This window comes from Sceloporus undulatus, chromosome 1 (genome assembly GCF_019175285.1).
Source record: "Sceloporus undulatus isolate JIND9_A2432 ecotype Alabama chromosome 1, SceUnd_v1.1, whole genome shotgun sequence".
In the NCBI taxonomy this organism is placed as follows: Eukaryota; Metazoa; Chordata; class Lepidosauria; order Squamata; family Phrynosomatidae; genus Sceloporus; species Sceloporus undulatus.
The window spans coordinates 306,789,770-306,802,991 of record NC_056522.1 but is presented as its reverse complement, the minus strand read 5'-3'; positions in this window follow the sequence as shown (position 1 = coordinate 306,802,991).

Here is a 13,222-nt window from a genome sequence, read left to right as displayed (position 1 = left end):
CCGTTGCGTTCCAAAACGGGGGTGCACACGGGCATGCACAGAATGGGATGGGGCTAAGAACAGAGTTTACCGCACACTGGAACGCCGCCGCTGCCGCCGGGCATTCCAATCACGTCCTACATCTATTCCAGAGGGCACGATTTCTGAGAACGCTTTACAGGTCTCAGAAATCGCGTCCTCTGGAATGCATGTAGGACACGATGGGAAGGCCCGGTGGCAGCAGCAGCGTTCCAGTGTGCGGTAAACACTGTTCTTAGCCCCATCCCATTCTGTGCCACCCGTGTACGTCCCCATTTTGGAATGCAACAGGCCCATTTTAGGGCCTGTGCGATAAACTTCCAAGATAAGACTGAGGACACCAGCATGTCAAATGGTAAATGTGACTCATTCACCAAACCAGGGGCCCATCCTTAGAGATTCCCTTCATGGCTGACTTTATGAAAGTATTCAAGAATCCCACAACAGGAGTGGTCTAAACCAGCTGCAGTAAAGTCACACCCCATGGCAGCCGAAAAGTTCTACAACCTTCCACAATGGGTGCCAGCAAGACTACACTTACGATTAGTGGATGCCCCTGTTTCAGCTTTAGCCTCACCCTCTGTACATGCTAAGGACAATGAGGACACACTAAGGATATCCAAAGAAAAGAGAGCCTTTAGAAAATTATATGAGGCAACTTCCCTTTCTGTCAAAGCAGCAATGGTAATCTTATTTTTTCCAGAGCTGCCATTGGGCTAACTGCAGAGGTCTCTGGTGGAAATACAAAGTTAAGGCTGGGCATCAACTATTGCTTAAAGTAGCTGCCTTTTCAGCAGACACCAGCTTGGATGATATGCAATTTAGTGCCAGAGTGTAACCAGCCTCCATCCTAGGTAGAAGACAGATCTGGTTAAAAAATTGGCAGGGGGTATACCTCTTTCCCTCTTTGGAAGATGTCCTGATATACCTTGTTTTTCACCAACTGCCTTATCACCTTCACTTCCAGCCAGTTTATGCTGTGGGATTCGTTCTGTGGGTTCCACTTTCCCTGAGCAAAATGGGAGTCAAATACCACTCCCACATCCCCTTAAGCCGGTGTCCATTGTTATTTGCACTTTTGATCAGGTCTCACTCTTTCCTACAGGGTCATAAGGATGTCAACTTTGTTCCCTTGTTGTTACCTATACATGATTTTCTGGTAAATCATGGGAAGAGTCACTTCATCACTTATGATGAAAGTACCTTCATCACTTAGGAACCATCATAGACACCTTGCAGGGGACAGTATTCCTCATGGGCTGAGAGGACACAAGGATACCATGAAACATATTGGAGACACGCAACAGACTTCTTCCTGTTGGCCAGGCTGCAAGACATGATAATAGCCCCAACAGACTGTTTCTTTGGGTGTGCTTCCATAAACATGGGCTACAGTGGTTTCTCTTCCCATACCAGAAACAGATCACACAGTCACACTGCAGACAGCTCTATGTACCCAAGCTGGTACTAGCATGACTCAGGTGGTGGCAGTCATGGACAATATTCAAGAGATGCCCAACATGATCCGTTACAGAAGTAACAGGTAAGGCCAGTGTTCCTTTCTGCTCCTGATTTAACTCTGGTTTTGTGTAATTCACAGAGAGACACAAGAGGATTGGTTTTCTGGTTAGCAGAAAATGTACTCCTTTTTGCTTTCTGCATTTACTTGTGGTCTTCATAACAGCTGCCCCTGTATTCTGAGGCAGAGGCAAACATTTCTTCATGACAATGGGATTTTATCTAAATGCATGGTTAGATACCTTGTTTCAGTTGTTGTGACTAAGGAGCTTATCACTTGGGTAAATAAGCTTTTTTGAAGTTGGGGAGTTTGGCTGGCTGAGCGAGGCTTTGAGCTGGAATAGATCTGGACAGTGGCATCCCATCTAGATCAGTGGTGATTTAGGTATGATAACATCCAGGGGCATCCCGGATACCAAACTGAAGCTGGAAGAGGTAAGCTGGCTTATTTGCCCAAGCAAAAAGCTCCTATTTAGTTTTGGAATTTTCTCAACAATTTTCTACTGTGTTTCCTCCTTTGTGAGTCAGGATAAAACATGGAAGAATATTTACATGTTTGTTCATGGTTGATACATCATTAGACACATCATTCATTCTTCCTTTGCTACACAGGAAGTAAGACCTTTCCAGAAATCATGTCTATTGTAAACATTTATTGTTGTTAACTGCTGTCAGGTTGACATTGACTAATGGTGATCTTATGAATGAGAAACCTCCAAGTCACCCTATCATCAACAACCCTGTTCAGTTCTTGCAGATTCAGAGCTGTGGCTTTCTTGATTGAGTATATCCATCTATTATGTGGTCTTCTTCTTTTCCTTCTGCTTTCTCCCTTGCCAAGCATCATTGTCTTTTCTAGTTAGTCATGTCTTCTCATGATATGTCCAAAGTGTGACAATCTCATCTTGGCTTCTAGGGGGAGGTCAGGGTTGATTTGCTCTAGGACCTATTTATTTGTCTTTTTGGCAGTCCAGGGTATCCACAGAAATCTTCTCCATTACCATATTTCAAATGAGTTGAGTTTCTTCCTATTAGCTTTCTTCACTGGCCAGCTTTCACATACATAGAAATGGGAAATACAATGGCATGGACACTCCCAACTTAAGTAGTCAATTATATATCTTTACATTTGAGGATCTTGTCTAGTTCTTTCATAGTTGCCCTTCCAAGTCCTAGTTTTATTCTGATTTCTTGACTGCAGTCCCCCTTTTGATTAATGATTTAGCCAAGGTATAGGAAATCTTGGACTACCTCAATATCTTCATTGTCTACTTTACACACTCACTAAAAACAAATGGCCCAATCCTAGTAATGTCCATCCAGAAGTAAGTTCCAGTGAGTTCATTGGAGTTTACTCTCAGGTAAGTGGGTTGCAGTGTGAAAATGGCCTTAATTTGAACTATTTATTCATAGGCAAATTTAGACAAATAGAATTGATTGATCAATCAACTAAAATTTATACAATTGCTTATCTGTGGTTTCTTTATTTGAATGATAGTCCTAATTTTTTTAAACCCCAAAGGCCTCAACATGTATAAATGATCTTTTATATCATTAAAAAAGAGACTATGAGTATAGGTTAGTTTGGATGTTTGGCTCTGCACATTTTTTTAACCTAAGTTAAATTTTCCTTGAAATATTTGTTTTTCATTGAAGTGGCATACAAATCTTGGCACACAAAATCTTTTCTTTGTAGTCTTAGGCACACAGCAAAACCAGGAGATTTATTAAGCTCTTGTTGGACTGTTACACATGAACAGACAGCATTTATCTTCATAGGCCACAGGTTAAGGCAACATAATATAGATCATATTGTTCAGGTGCTAGTTAATACACCTCCAGATCAGCAGCCAACTGATTGTACAACAGAAATTCTCATTCAGATTGTATCTGTTCTGTGAAGTTATATATTTCATGCCACTTTAACTGTCATGTCTCCATTCTATGGAATCTTGAGATTTGTAGTTGTGTGAGGTACTTGAATTATCTGCTTCAGAGACCTAGTGGTGTAGTTAAAGGGAGTGGACTAAAATATTCTCTTTAGCAGAGGATTCTGAGTACCAGACTACAAATGACAGGATTCTGTTGACTGGATTTTTTTACATTCAGAGTCCAAGCTCTGAGAAAGAACTGGTCACCTTGGCTAGACAGTTTTTACATATGGTGTAGATCTTGTGCTTGAAACATCTGCCTTTATTACACATAAAAAAGATTTGATGTTGTTGTTAACTACTCTCAAGTCATGGTGCCTCTGCAGATGAGACATCTCCAAGCCCCCCTGTATTCCATTGCTCTTAGTTTGTGCAGATTCATATCCTTGACCTCCCTAATAAAGTCCATTGATCTGGCATGCTATCTTCCTCTTTCAGCTAGCCTCTACTTTCCTAGCATTATTGTCTTTCCTAATGAGTCATGCCTTCCTATGATGTGACCAAAGTACAATTGCTTCCATTTTACAATCTTCCAGGGAGAGCTCAGACTTAATCTGTTCAAGGATGCATTTGTTAGCCTTTTTGGCTGTCCACAGTATCCTTAGCACTCTTCTCCAGCACCACATATCGGATGAACTGATTTTCTTCTAATCCACTACCTTTACTGTCCAGCTCTCACATCTATACATGGTGATAGGGAATACAATGGCTTGGACAATTCTAACTTTAATGTTCAACTGTATATCGTTATCCTTCAAGATCTTTTCTAGCTCTTTCATGGCTGTCCTTCCCATTCCTAGTCTTCTTCTGAATTATTGGCTGAAGTCTCCACTCTGATGTTTGATCCAAAGTATAGGAACTCATTTACTGTTTCAATTTCTTCATTGTCTAGGTTGAATATGTGTATGTCCTCCATGGTCATTATTTCTGTTTTCTTGTTCATTAAGCCTGCCTTTGTACATTCTTCTTTGACCTTCTTTAATAATTGTTCCAGATCTGTGATGTTTTTTGCTAGTAGTATGGTGTCATCCACATATCTTAGATTGTTGATATTCCTTCCTCTTATCTTTACTCCTCCTCTTTCTGGTTCTAACCCAGCTCTTTGTATGATATTTTCTTCATATAAGTCAAACAAGTAGGGTGATAGAATGCAGACTTGCCTGACTCCTTTGCCAATTGGAAACTGTTCTGTTCTAACAGTAGCGTCTTGCTCTAAAGACAGATTTCTCATCAGGACTATCAGAGGTAGTGACATTACCATGTCCCTCAGAGCCAATCATAATTTTTCACTATCTATACAGTAAAATTCTTTAGTCTATAGAGCACATGCTGCGCTCCCCCCACTTAGAATTCCTTTGTACACTCTAATAGCATAAAACAAAGACCTGTGCCATTATTACTTTGCTTGGCATTCACCACCTCCCTTTTGCCGTGCTATAAGAACAGAAAATATATTTCAGTAGTCAGGCTCTCATTGATCAGCTTACCTTTATGTGTATGTGGTATTATGGGAACAGGAGGCATCAAGGGTTGGAAAGGTTGAAATAGAACACCTTCTAACCAGGTTTAAAGTCAGATCTTCGATAAATTACTTTTTTTTAGTTACAGCTGGCAACTGGCAATGCTGGCTGAGACATAATAGGAACTGTAGTTTCCTAAGCTCTTCTCAAATCCAAGGGGACTGGCATTTTAGTGGAACATTTGCCACTTCCCCATCTAGCTGTATGAAACAAAACTCAGGTAGGATAAGGACACTGCACTTGCTGTTCCTTCAGCCACAAAGCTCTGTTAGTCTCACAACTTGAATGGATTGGATAAACATCATTGCATGAAATCCAGCCACATGGTGAAATCTGGATTCACCAAGATATTCTGTGGTACTCACCAAAGGCTTGCCAGTCCTTAAAGTGAAAGGAATGTGAGAAACTGGCTCTGAGCTACAATCCAAGAAGACAAGCACATTTAGGAGTTGACAAGTGCTAGGAGACAACTGGGTTTAATCAGGGCTTAACTGGTTGGGTGCAGCACGTTGAAGGACTCCAAACTTCCCATAAAATAACACAGAAGATTGCCATAGGGTCACACCTCTGCCTTGAAAAACAATCATGGTCTTGTGAGAAATCTCATTACAGTGACAGCCGGTACTTAGCCTAGCCTGTGAGCAAACGCACCTGCAGGCAGAAGAACGTTAGGGCTTGGTGCTGGCTGCTCAAAGGGAAACCTAATTGAAGAGAAGGGAAACAGTACAGTTCTGTTAATTTTTCTTTAGTGGCCTTTAAAAGGGCAGGAACATCAATTGCTTCAGAGTGTGCCCATCCCAATGAGGATGCTCTGCAAGGTGCCCCCACCTGCAGCCTGAAAGATGGAAACCCATTTTAAGTGGGAATGGCTGTGAAAGGTCAGCAGAAAAATGAGTTTGGTGGCCTCTCCTCCAGGCTTGCAGAAAAATGAGTGGAGCCTTATAAATCATGTCTGTTGTCAAGAGAAGGCAAGCATGCAAGAGAATGGAGAGGAAAGAATTTCTTGCAAAAGGCCTTGGTTGTGTTAAAGTTCCTGAATGCCCTACAAACCCCATAGTGGCAACTTGGTAAAAACTGTATCAGTTGCCTGTTGGTCAGTGCAGCAATGGGAGCTCTCAGCACTGATGTTGAGCGGGGGGGGGGGAGGAAATTCCCTTTGCAATCTTGTACCTTTCTCAGGGATAATTTTTCACCTTTTCATTTTGTCCCAATCAAGTGTTGCAATCAAGCAGACATACAAGCAGAAAAGCCTTTAAAACAGTTACGGTTGAGTAGTGAACATGTTGTAGCCTAGAAAACACTGGCCTAAAGCCAGCATAATGCTTTGTTAGGCACTTTAAATTGACTCTGACTTCTGACCACCTTATCATAGTGGTTTCTTGGCAAGATTTCTTCAGAAGAGATTTGACTTTACTTTCTTCTTAGGCTGAAAGAATTTGAGTTGTCCCAGATGATCTGGTCAGGATTCGAACCCCAGTCTATTGAAGTCCTATTCCAGCCTTCATACCATTGCACTTAATGCTAGTGAAGCAAAAATTGCTATTAGCATAATTGCACTAGATGATAGTTTTCTGCAAACAGTTGTGGAAGAGGTAGTGCACCTGATTGCATCATCAGTTCATATCCCCATTTCACAAATGAAATCAGGGACACGTGGTCAAGAAACATCAGAATGGGGCCAAGATGGCAAAGTTATTAATGCAATATAACAGACAAATTAGGTGAGGCTGCAGCAGTTTGCTTTTGCCTGAGCCTACACAGAAGAGCAAGACATGGGCTCCTCCTCTCATCTCCCTTGAGTTAATTGAGTACAAAAACTTTTCTACTTTAAATTCAGGTTGCAGTCATTGAAGTAGGGTGAAGACAAAAAGGAAGGATGACAGAGAATCTAGGACATTTTAGAAGCAGCTGGGGGGAAAATGAGATGACAGAATAGTCAGGAGTGCTCCTGACAAATTGGGACAGTTGGAGGGTATGCCAGTTGTACAGCTTTGCCCAACTGCTTGCAGAATGAAAACTGTATTGGATGGCACGCTTGTGCTAATTCTGAAAATGTGCAGCTACTAATGCAATAATTACATAATTGAATATATAGGCCATATGAAGCTATTTTATATTGTGTCAGATCCTTTTGTCCATTTAGCCTAGTGCTTTCTATACCATGTATAAGGATTGTGTGGTCTTGTGAGTGGAGCCAATAATCAATGCATCCTCATTAGGTGTACTACATCCAGCAAAGGGCCGATTTTTGTTGCTGTTGTGAGCTTTCAAGTTGTTTCCAACTTATGGTGACTGTAAGGTGAACCACCATGATCAAAATTCTGGCTGACTTGTAAAGTCGAATGCTTTCATGGCCGGCATCCATAGTTTTTGTGGGTTTTTTGGGCTATGTGGCCATGTTCCAGAAAAGTTTCTTCCTGATGTTTTGCCAGCATCTGTGGCTGGCATCTTCAGAAAGTGCTTTGCCTGGAAAAAGTTGGGTGTATATATACTGTGTGAGCCTGGGAATGCAGGAGTGATTTGCATTTGTATTGTTCTGTGGTGATGGCTGGCCTCAGGCTGGGAGGCTAATGCAAAAGAGGATTAATGTCTGTTAATTGGTGATCATTATCTTCTGGGAAAGCCCCTGACACTGAATGGTTTCCCATTTGTATTTGCTGAGTCCTTATTTTGCTATTCCTCAGGATTGGCTACCAATCTGCTAGCCTTTGGCCTCCTCCTCTTCTTCTTTCTCCTCCTCTGTCCCCCCATCCCTGTCTTCAATCAGCCTTCCTCCGCTTGCCTTTGGCCCCCTCCTCCTCTTCCTCCTCCGCCTCCACTGTCATGACTGCCAGGGTCGAATCTCTCCATGGCATTACATGTGAGTGTGAACGGAAATTCGGGGTAAAATGCCATGGAGAGATTTGATTGCGGCAAATCAAATGCCATGGAGAGATTGGATCATGGCAAACCCATGAAATAATGTAGGTTATTTCATTAGTGTGAATGGGCCCCTTGTTTAGCAGAGACAGGCCTGATTAATCCTCTGTCATCCAACTTTTTAGTTGCTTTTAAAATGTCCTAGTTTATTTCTCCTCCTCCCACTTTCCTCTCTTTGTCCTCAGCTTACTTCGGTTGTTTCAAGTTCAAAGTGCAAAAGTAGTTTGCACTCATTTAACCCAACAGGGGAAAGGAAAAGAGGGAAAGCAGAATCTTGCCCTTCCCAGGAAGCTCAGGCAAAATCGAATGCTGCAGCCTCACTGTGTGCTTCCTTATTAATAACTTTTACCATCTCTTGACCACACTCTGATTTTAGTTGGTCACATGTGTCCTGGAATTCATCTTTGAAACACTGGAAGGTATGCTCACATACTCAGCCCATGCAGTGTATTAAAAAAGATACAATTCCCAATGATATTCAAAACTGCTGGATGTCCAGGAGGGTCAACAGAATCGCTCCTTCTTACTCTCAACAAAACCCATTCTGCAGGGTGAACTAGGGGGTTTCTGTCCCAAATGGAGGCCCAAAATATGATACAAATGGATCTAGAATAGTCTGTGCAATCTACAACTGACTGGTCCAGCCACTGCTCTCTGGATCATATTTCACAGGAAGGCAATTTTAACCACAGGCCTACAATTGTTAATGTTGTTTGGGTCCAGGTCACTGATTTCTCTGGAATTAAGTTAACACAACTAACATTATTTGGATCTAGCCTACCAACTCTTTTGTGCAGATTCTTGAAGTTGATTACAAATGCCACTTGGACTAGTTTCCATCCCGCAGTTTAAAAATATCAGCTGATTGAACCATAACTATTTACTCAAGCAAATTCATCCTTTAACAGGTACTTTCTTGTCAGTAATAGGGTTGTTAGAAAATCTTTATAGGCTTCATTGGCCTACTTAATTCAAGAACATAGAAAAGCTGCATAGAAATGGTCCCCTGCAATTTATTCGAACTATGTCAGAGTTTTCAGGATGGCCTTTATAATCAGAATTGTGCTATGCTCTATACTCAAAAACACATTGGGCCCAAACAGACAGGGCAAAATAAAGCTGCTTCGGGTCACTTTGGAGGAATGCAGTTTAAATGACACATGCATCTTAAGAGGCCAGAGGCTGCACCAAAGCTGCACTCTAGTCCTCAGGATTGGAGTGTAGCTTTGGTGCAGCTTCCGGCCTTTTAGGACATATGCAGCATTTAAACAGCATACCTCCAAAGTGACCCGAAGCAGCTTTATTTTGCCCTGTCTGTTCAGGCCATTAGTCACTTGGGACAGCAGAAACCTATAATTTTATATTCCATTTAGCTTCAATCCTAATTATTCCAGATTTGTGGCTTAGTGGTTAAGATGCCAGTTGCTGCAGAATGAAAACCAAAACACATGGTTGGAGGAAAGGCCACAACTTTATTCAACCAAACAGAACAGGGGTAGGGTTGGCCCCAAAACATAAGGTCCTGATCTGACATCAATCAACCCCTAGTTGATGAATGACCTGAATTGCTTGGTCACGACCAAGCTTCGGGATGATATAGGGACAACGAAAACACCCTCTCAAGACATGCAACAGGTTGATAGCATGTTCGCAGTTGAACCCCTAGGCACTGGGAGATGTTGAATTGGTATGGCCCCCGCAATGGCCACACCACATGCCCTCAGCACTCCGGGGTCCTGAAGGACTCCCAATCCAGTGCTATGCAGCCCTGGAAACTGCCCACCTGATCCAGGACTTATGCAACCACCCCCATAATGTTGTGACAATACAGCACCTTGAACCAAGGGAGGGATGGTGGGAGAGCTGAGCAAGAATGGCACCCAGGCAGGATGCCATGTGGCCTTATATAGGCCTAACAACCAATCAGGGGCCAGGAAAAGGAAGAGGCACTGCCTACATGGCCCCAGAACCAGTCAGCTGCGCCCAGGAGACCATGGCAGCCAATCCTCCAAAATGGCCAATGGCAGGCCTGCCTGGCCCCGGCAAGGCATGCTGGAAGCCCAAGTGGGCCTACCAGGCCCCGGCAGAAGGGGCTCCCCCCGACAGCAACCCGGCCAGCCCTGGTAAGTCGGGATGGCCCCATTTCTAATGACTGGAAGATCAGAAGGTTGGCAGTTTGAGGCCCGAATGCTGCATGATGGGGCAAGCTCCCATCACTAGTCCCAGCTTCTGCCAACCTGGCAGTTCAAAAACAGGAAAATGCAAGTAGATAAATAGGTACCACTTAAGTGGGAAGGTAACAGCATTCGGTGCAGTCATGTTGGCCACATGACCACCAGAGCAATCCTCAGACAATGCTGGCTCTTCAGCTTAGAAACGGAGATGAGCACCGCCCCCTACAGTCGGTTACAACTAGACATTCATGTCAAATGACTACCTTTATCTTTACCTTTTATTCTACTGTAATCTTCCTTATTTTAACATAATTTGATTTCTCCCCTCTCTCAAAGGGATCACTCAGGCAGGAATGGGAGGTGGGCAGAATCAGTGAAGTGGAAATATGACAAACATAGCAACATGGTGGCTAGAAATTGGGGACCTGGGGAACAGTTTCTTTAAATGAAGAATAAAAGCCTTTCAAAGATAATTATCAGTCACTTGTGAAAGGGAGTGAGACTTCATAAAAAGCCACCTTGAGGGAATCCCTCTAAAATGAAGCAAAATTTTTCATCTATTCAGATCAGGGACAGTAATGATCCAGGAACCATAACACCCTCTGCATCTATTACAACCATATCACCACAAACCCACCTGAACTTTTCTGAATTCAGGAATTAAGCGAGATCACATAATGGATGATGCTCGGATAGTAGACCACCAAGACATGCAGAGATAGGGCTTAGGAAATGGGTCTTTCCTAGATAGGGCTCGGAAATGAATCTTCGTGAAATCCTGATGAACCATTTCTGACAGTCAGAAATAAAAAATACTGGGCTTGATGGAATAATGATCTAATTCAATATAAGGCAGCATCCTGTGATACTCTTGATTACAGTTTGGAATGTGGAAAGCTTAGATTTTAGGACTACATCTTTCTTAATCTGTCAGTTATGCTAAGTGGCCAGTGGCCATGCTAAATAGTGGTGGTGTGTGCCTTCAAGTTGTTTCCAACTTATGGCAACCTTAAGGCAAACGTATCATGGGTTTTTCTTGGCAAGATTGGTTCAGAAGTGGTTTGCCATTGCCTTCCCCTGAGGCTGAGATCATGTGACTTGTCGAAGGTCATCTGGTCTGTTTACATGGTTGAATTGGGATTTGAACCTTGATCTCCAGAGTTGTAGTCCAACACTCAAACCACTACACCACACTGGCTTTCTGGCAGTATAGATAATGGCCATACAGGCTGGGAATTCTGGAAAATTTCCAAGGTCTGTTTATCTTCAATAATGTCCTCTAGTAACCAGATCTGAGTTCTTCTTTACATTCAGTGATGTATAGTGTCTATCAAGGAAAGCAATAATACAACTTTTGTCTGCTTTGATTAGACCTCACCTGGAATACTGTGTCGAGTTCTGGGCACCACAATTCAAGAAGGAAGTTGACAAGCTGGAGCATGTTCAGAGGAGAGCAACCAAAATGGTGAAAGATCTGGAAACCATGTCCTATGAGGATCAGCTTAGGGAGCTGGGTGTGTTTAGCATGGGGAAAAGAAAGTTAAGAGGTGACATGACAGTCACATTAAATATTTGGAGGGATGGCATATTGAGGATGGAGGAAACCTTTTTTCTGCTGCTCCAGAAAGCAATGGATCCAAACTACAGGAAATGAAATTCCACCTGAACATTAGAAAGGACTTCTGGATGGTAAGAGGTGTTTGACAGTGGAATATGCTGACTCAGAATGTGGTGGAGTCTCCTTCTTTAGAGGTTTTTAAACAGAGGCTAGATGGCAATCTGTTGGGAGTGCTTTGATTATGTCTTCCTGAATGGCAGAGGGTTGCACTGGATGGAGCTTGTGGTCTCTTTCAAGTCTAGGAAGTTTATTGCACTGGGGTTAAAATGTTCCCCGGTGTGTTCTAATGTGCCCGGCGTGCACAGACGTGACAGACGTGATGGGCCAAGAACCCCATTTTACCGCACACTGGAATGTCGCCTTTGCTGCTGGGCGTTCCCATCGTGTTCCTGTTGAATTCCAGAGGGCACCATTTCTGGGAACTGTTTCTAAGGCCTGTTACAGACTGCCAAAATAAAGCATGCTTTCGGTCCTCAGTGGAGTTATGGTGTTCAGATGCATGCACGCTAAGAGTCCAGAAGTCGCACCAAAGGGAACGCTCCAGACTGGAGCGTGGCTTTGTGTGGCTTCTAGACTCTAGGACGCATGCATCTGAAACACCATACTCCAAAGTGACTCGAAGCAGCTTTATTTTGGCGTGTCTGTACAGGCCTAAGTGTCCCCAGAAATGGCGCCCTTTGGAACTCAATGGAACGTGGTGGGAATGCCGGCGCAAAGGGCAGCTTCCTCTGTGCGGTAAAACAGGGTTCTGGGCCCATCGCGTTCCCGTCACGTTCAGTGCGCGCCCTGCGCGGGCACGTTAAAAACCACCGGGGAACGTTTAAACCCGGGTGCGATAAACTTCTAGGATTCTATGTCCTCCAGACCCAAACCTGAAATTCTAGTTAATATTGGTGATGCTGTCATGTGCACTATCTAGTACTTCATTGGCTGAGTAATGATATCACGGGTAAGCAGTATAATCTTTTCATCCCATCTACACCATTTTGTATACCTGTAAATGTATTTTTATGTTATTAAACTAAATTGAAGCTGTGGGAGCTTCTTTGGTGTAATGCCCAGGCTATCTTGGGATTCTGCGAGCTGTAGTCAAAAAAGCATTTGTCAAGTACTGCTCACAAGGGTGGGAAATAATCACAGTTTGTGTAAAGTGAAATAGAAGGCAGAGATGGACATCAAGCCTCTTCCCTTGCCTTCTCAGCAGGGGACCAGTAGATCAGGACCTCTGTCTCTAAATTATTAATACTCTCAACCATGCAAATTCTGAAGTATACAACATCTGTGTTTAATCATTGAAAAATGGCCGTAGGATATCCCTTGCATTACATCTATCCCTCCTGCAGCAAGGCTACTGCTCGACTTTTTTTCTGTTTATTTTTTTTCAGTGAAAGATGAGGATCAAGCACAACAAATGGGTTACATTTACAAAAAAATATGGTCTTATATATAGGGGTAATATCCCCTACTTATACTGCACGGGTAACCTCTCGACTTGATTCTTGTAATGCGCTCTACATGGGGCAA